This window comes from Ochotona curzoniae, unplaced genomic scaffold (assembly GCF_017591425.1).
Source record: "Ochotona curzoniae isolate NIBS_2020 unplaced genomic scaffold, NIBS_Ocur_1.0 contig_3137, whole genome shotgun sequence".
NCBI lineage: Eukaryota > Metazoa > Chordata > Mammalia > Lagomorpha > Ochotonidae > Ochotona > Ochotona curzoniae.
In genome coordinates, this window is record NW_024465731.1 from 13619 (window position 1) to 20668 (window position 7050).

The 7050-nt window shown below is 49.4% G+C and overlaps 1 long non-coding RNA gene across 1 annotated transcript; it reads left to right on the forward strand.

Moving 5' to 3' along the window:
* The first annotated feature begins 235 nt into the window (after positions 1 to 235).
* Positions 236 to 6919, forward strand: LOC121155791. The gene is made up of 3 exons (XR_005883714.1): positions 236 to 726; positions 2009 to 2212; positions 6519 to 6919. It is a non-coding gene; the product is annotated as an uncharacterized LOC121155791 (long non-coding RNA).
* The last annotated feature ends 131 nt before the right edge of the window (positions 6920 to 7050 follow it).

Genomic DNA, 7050 nt, shown 5'->3' on the forward strand with positions numbered 1-7050 from the left:
TTCCCGAGAAGACCTGCTCCCAGCCATAGAGCTTGGATGTGCCAGTGCATGCTCTGACCCAGCCTGGCGTAACCCATCACCCATCTTGGCCTTTCCCATCAGATGCTGCAGCCTAACCAGGTGAGCCAGCCCAAGGCTCAATTCTTATGGGGACTGGGGGTGGGTGCAACCTAGCCTAGTCAAGTCTGGTGCCATCCCAGGCTTTCATGCTACAAGTTGCTATGATAGCCTAACCTACTAGCACACAATGCATCTCCTGGAATCCTGCATATGCTAGTGTGCCACGATTTTCTCTGGCCCTGCCACATGCACCAGTTACCCCTCCACCAGAAATACCCGATACACTTGACAACAAGTGGAGTAGCCTTGCCCGGACTGACCAATTGCCAGCTTGCCTCATGTGCTCAGCAGTGAGGGCTAGAGCCCAGCTGGGGAGTTCCCCACCTTCCCCCACCAGGCCGACTCCCACACCCAGATCTCACTTGTTCTAGAGGTTTCTAGCCCCTAACCCTGCAGTCTGCACCCTCTGTCTTGTCCTTTGTGTGAGCTGATGTATGATGTTGCCCTTGCCACTACATATCATTTATTTGTGTGTGTGTGTGTTCCTGCAGGTGCTGCATCCTGGATGAGCTGGGTCTGTTCCCAACCCGAGTTTCCATGAGTGCCAGCGGGTTCCTTGGTCATGCCTAGCTCAACGCATGGCCACCCTAACTCCTGAGCAAACCAGTGAGTATTGCAATTGCACATGGGTGAGTCCACAGATACCTCACACAATCTTCCTCAGACTTGGTTCTCTAGCCTGTTAGTTAGTATTATCATGCAACCTAATATTATCAGTCCCAATTTCTATCTTCAGAGGCAGGTGCTGTGCTCTCGTGGTGCCAGGTTGGGGCCATGTTGTTTGTGCCTCAGCTGGCGGCTAGGTCGCAGGCTGGATGGCCACGCTGCTGGGAGCTGAATCGAGGCTCTTGTGCCATCTGGTCCTCCTCAACCTACATTGCCCCACTGATAGGGCAGCATGCACAAAACCAAACAACACACAAAACATTCCATGCACAGGCTACCGTGAGGGAAGTGGAAAGCAATGGCTCCCTCCCTCCCTCCTGAGCATGTGCCTCTGAGCCAGCCCCCTCCTTGCCCCCTTCCCCACAAACACAGAAGATCTCACAGAGATGTCAGTTCCTGTCCCGGCTGCTGTGTTTCCCTTGCAGCTGCATGAACACAGCCTGGGAAGCTGCAGCAGTGGATAGCCGAATGGTCACCTGTGCAGGAGACCCTGATGAAGTTCTGGAATGTGGGCTTCTCCCTGGGACAGTGCTGGCTGTTGCAGCCCTCAGGGAAGGAAGCCAGCAGATGGAAGCTTTCTCTCTGTCTGTCCCTCTGTCCCTCTCTGTAGCTCTGTGTTTGTGATCAAGAAGTCCATGTTTGGAAGCTCTGGAGTTGGCAGGAGCTGCCCTTTGTACTTCCCCATACTCTGGCAGGCTCCCTGGCCCTGTCTTCACAGAGGGTGTCTGGTGCATGCTATCAAACCCTGTTGCTCCATTCAGAGGAGCACATAGAGCACGACTGTGTAAAGAGAGAGAGGAAGCCTGCTGAGCCTAGGGGACAGGTGGGGACTGTCACCAAAGAGACCGCAGGCTGCCTGGCCTCCAGCAGGAAGTATGGAGTGCTGGAGAGAGCAGACATAGCAGGCAAGGAGCAGAAGCAGCCAGCCAGGGCGTGGCCAGCAGGGTCTTCCTGCAGTGAACTGGTGACAGGAGGGGAGAGTGCATTGGCCTCAGGAGCCGAGGAGGAAGAGGTGTTCCCACCGCAGGTGTGGGACCCTGCACATGAGGGAGGGGTGGTCCTGTCTTCCCTGAGCACAGGTGAATGTCCCCGCTGCCCGGTGCTGCCCACAGAGGTGTCAGCCTCCCGCGTGTGCCTCTGGCCCAGCCCTGGTGCTTGTGGAGCTTTGTTTGGGGACTAAAGCAGGAGCTGACTTTCCTTGTCCCTATCATCTAACCGACAGGCCCCTGCCAGCTTTGCACCCTGGGTCTCTCTGCACTGCAGTGCAGGCCACGCCTCCCGCTCCAAGGCCCTTTGCAGGTGAAGAGTCAGTCACCATCAGTGCTCAGGGTCCAGCGAGGGAGTCAAGGGACCACCACGCCATGGCGCAGCAAGACCACCTGACAGCACGCAAGATGGGACAGAAAAGCCAGCATGCATGGTGGAGGTAAGAAGACTGTTTTATTACATGACCCCAAGAGGTGTAGTTCATGTTCTCCCCTCACATACAGACCATGGTCCTCACGCATGTTCAAGGTATGAAGGCCAGATTAGTTAAAAAATTCTTAAACTTGTACAAAATTCCATATATATAGCATAACAGTAAAAATGCCAACAAAAGAATACAAGTAATTTGTCTTTATGTGCAATGAATTTAATAAATCATCTCTAAATATAACATTTCAAAGCATTTTTATAAAAATACATCATACTGTGCATACATTATTTGAGAGCTACATATAAAGTATGCACTCCATTCCAAATATGACCAAAATTGGAATACAATTCACACAAATTATTAGTTCAGATGCAGCAGAATTGAATGGGAGGTTTGGACGTGCACACAGTCCCAACTTATCATCTCCCACTGTTGATCTGGACAAGGTTTTAAAGGGTGAGGGTCATGGAGTGGGAGTCCAACTCAAAGGGCCCCCAGATCTCCCAGACTGGAGACAGCCCCCTCCCAGCCCACCCCGAGGACCTGCACGCACCTGCCCTCTGGCCGGTGACCACTGGTGTCAGTGCAGCAGCTTAGGCTAGGAGGGCCCAGTCTCACCCCCACACCCAGAGCTCTGGGTCATAGGCTTGGATCTGGAAAGACAAACGTTCCCTCAGAGTCTCTTCCCTGGCCCTTCTCACTACCTCCAGATCCTGCTTGTGGCCTGGGAAAGCAGTCGAGGACAGACTAGAGAATTGGGACCCTGAACCTGCGTGGGAGTCCAGGATAGATGATTCAGGTCCTGGCTTCGGACATGCGCAGTGCGGGCCGTTGCCGTCACTTGGGGAGTGAATCATCAGATGGATGATCTTCCTCTCTTTCTATCCTCCTTTCTGCATATCTGCCTTTCCAATAAAAATAAATAAATCTTTAAAATCAAAGAAAATTTAAAAAAAGATTTATTTCAAAAAACTGGAAAGGCAGAGTTACAAAGAAGAGACAACTAGAACATAGATATAGATATAAATATAGAGAATCACCTGCTGATTCTCTCCCTGAATGGCCACAACGGCCAGAGCTGGGCCGTCCTCTGCTGCTTTCCTAGGCCATAAGCAGGGAGCTGGATCAAATGTGGAAGCTTGCTGGACTTGAACCAGCACACGTCTGGGATTCCGGCCAACAACAGGAATCTACTCCAGCAAAGGGCATCACACAAGCGGTCATTTAAAACCTAACTGTGGACTGCTGTGTGCACACTGCACGTGGAAATCCAAGGCAACAAGAGGGACCCGGGAAAGCAGCTCCTGCTGAGCTGGGACACACTGCAGCAGCACACCAGCAACCCCAAAGCAGCCACCATTCCCACAGCCGCCTTCCCACTGACAACCCAATGGGGACAAAACGGAAGCAGCACACTGGAGCCCAACCTCTCCCTCAGCACAGTACAAGTGAATGGCCGACAAAGCCCAATTAACATGCAGAACTGTCAGACTGACTCGGGGAAAAAGGCAAGATGGAACAATGTGCTACCTACAAGAGCACACTTTTGAAAAGGAAGGTGCAGGCGTCAGTAGTGCAACAAGTTAGCCCTCTGCCTACACACTGGCATCCCATATGGACACTGGTTGGAGTCCTGGCTGCCCACTAGACCCATCTCCACGCTGCTGGCCTGGGAAGGTGGTGGAGAATGGCCGAAATGCTTGGCCCCTGCACCCACGTGGGAGACCTGGACGAAACCCCTGCTTTCTGGCTTAGGAGCAGCTCAGCTGGAGCAACTGCAGCCATTTGTGGGGTTTAACCAGTAGATGGAAGATCTCCCTGTCTAGACTCTCTCAAGTAACATAAATGTAACTTTTTTTCATTTTTTTTAATTTTTCAGTATCATTATTGCTATCATTTTACGATACAGTTCCATATTCCCTTATCCCTTCCCCAATTCCCTCCCCGACCCAGTTCCTTTATGTTGTGGATTTTCCCATCTATGCCTACTTTGGCTAGAGTTTTTAGCATGAAGAGGTGTTGGATTTTGTCGAAAGCTTTTTCTGCATCTATTGAAACTATTATGTGGTTCTTGTTTTGCAGTTTTTGGATATGGTTTATAACATTTATGGATTTCCAAATGTTGAACCATCCCTGCATTCCAGGGATGAATCCTACTTGATCCGGATGAATGATCTGTCTGATGATTTTTTGAATTCTATTGGCTAGGATTTTGTTGAGAATTTTAGCATCAATGTTCATCAGAGAAATAGGTCTGTAGTTTTCCTTCTCTGACGGTTCTCTGTCCGGTTTTTGGATTAAGGTGATGTTGGCTTCATAGAATGAGTTTGGAAGGGTTGCTTCCTCCTCTATTGTTTTGAAGAGCTTGTAGAGGATTGGGGTTAGTTCTGTTCGGAATGTTTTGTAGAATTCTGTAGTGAAGCCGTCTGGGCCTGGGCTTTTTTTCGTTGGGAGATCCTTGATGACTGTTTCAATCTCTACCTCGGTTATGGGTTTATTTAATTCTTCAGTTGCCTCCGGACTGAGTTTTGGTAAGTGGTGGGAGTCCAAGAACTTTTCTATTTCTTGGTGGTCCTCAAATTTGTGGGAGTACAGTTCTTTGTAGTAATTTCTAATTATTTTCTTAATGATTGTAGTGTCTGTTGTTATGTTGCCTTTTTCATCTTTAATGCTATTGATTCTCACTTTCTCTTGTTTTTTTTTGGTCAATCGGGCCAGTGGAGTGTCTATTTTGTTTATTTTCTCAAAAAACCAACTTTTTGATTTGTTGATTTTATGTATAGTTTTTTTGATTTCTATTTGGTTTATCTCCTCCCTTGTTTTGATGATTTCTTGTTTCCTATTGTGCGTGGGACTCTTCTGCTGCTGTTTTTCCAGATCCTGGAGGTGTGTGGTTAGTTCCTGTATTTGGCGTCTTTCTTGGGCCTTGACATGGGCTCCGATTGCGATGAATCTACCTCGTAGCACTGCTTTGGCGGTGTCCCACAAGTTTTGGAATGTTGTATCAGAGTTTTCATTGGTTTCCATAAATTTTTTGATCTCATCTTTAATTTCTTCTCTGACCCATTGTTCATTTAATAGCATATTGTTCAATTTCCAAGAGTGCCTATACTTCCTGGGGAGTTTTGAGTTGTTGATTTCCAGTTTCATCCCATGGTGGTCTGAGAGGGTACATGGTATGATTCTAATGTTTTGGAAGTTGTTTAGATTCGCTTTATGACCTCTCATGTGGTCGATTCTGGAGAAGGTGCCATGCACCGCTGAGAAGAATGTATAGTCTGTGGCCTTAGGATAAAAAGTTCTATATATGTCTACTAAGTCCAGTTGTTCTATTGTTTGTGTGAGCTCTGTTGTTTCTTTGTTGAGTTTTTGTTTCGTAGACCGGTCCATTGGTGTTAGAGGCGTGTTGAGATCGCCTACAAGAATTGTGCGGGTTTGGTAGTTCATCAGTTCTGGATTGCTGCCAGTCTCGCAGTTCCAATCGCAAGGAAACCTATTCAGAGTCCACTGGCGGACAGTCTCTTGGTGGTTGGGCTTCTAAGATCAGCAGTTCTGTTGGAGGGATCTCCAAAGAAACTTCCTCTGAGATGATCCCAGACCTGATTCTTGCGTGAGTTTGCTAGTACAGAGTCCAGCACTGTCCGTCACCCCAGTCAGCTTATGCACATGCTGGTCGTTAAGCTTGCTGGGTCCATTCTGTTTCCAGCCCTGTCTTCCTCATAAACCAACGAGTGTGTTGTAGTCCAGCTGAATCCTATCCACTTCCTATTGGGTCCTCCCGCAAACCAGTTGGAGCTGCAGCCTAGTTTGGGTGACTCCCCGTAGCCCCCCCCAATTCTGCCCCCTATTTCAAAACGATGTGCAATAAATTTAATAAATTATCTCTAAAAATAGCGTTTTAAAAATATTTTTCTAAGAAAATATATCTTATTATGTATACATTATGTGAGAACTACATATAGAATATGCACTCCATTAGAAGTATGAGTAAAATTTGAGTTAGTGCAATTCACCCAAATGATGGGTTCAAGAGTGGGACCCCTCTGATGGTTTTTGACCGTGGGGACCATATAGTTGGAAACTGAGTGACTAAATCAATAAAGGAGTAGGGCTGCAGCTGCTGTCTCAGGGGAGGAGATCAGTTGTGCCAGTTTGATGGAGTGTCGGGCCAGGATGGAAGTGGATAGAAGGCCTGTCCCACCGCACAGCCCCGGGAGTGCCCACAGCTGGCAGGAGTACTTGGCGGGGACGCTGTTGTCGAAGAGTCTGGGTTGTTCCAGACTGTCGGCCAGCAGGCCTGTCGCCTGTCTCGCAGTGGCCCTTGGTGTCTGGACTGCTGCTGTTGCTGAAGAACGTCTCCCCTGGGCTCACCGACCTGGAAGCAGGAGAGACCCAGTCAGACGTGACTCGCAGCCAGTTCAGTCCCCACGGGTGGGCTGGGAGACAGACTCCCTGGCGCCCTGGCCCTTGGTTCTGAACTCTGGTCTTTGTCAGCCATCCTCGGCCTGTCAGTGGGGGTCCCTGACTCTGGGCCTGAGGTGGGCCACTCGCCAACAGGAGAGCCCATGCCCAATCCCAGACCCTAACCACTCAGCTCACGGCCCAAGGTGCGTCCTTGCCCAGCCCCCATCCCTGACGGGAACTAATGAGTCAGGGGTGACCACCACGCAGGATGTTGCTGTGCTTACCCTTCCGCGTTCTGGCAAATTCCATGAGCATAGGAATACTTGGAAAGTAGATAGAGATGTTTAGCTGGTGCCCTCCCCACCCCAAAGGAGAGTCATGCATGCATGGTCCCCCATGAGAGCTGCCACACAATTGTGCAGCTGCACTGGCCATGCTGGAGG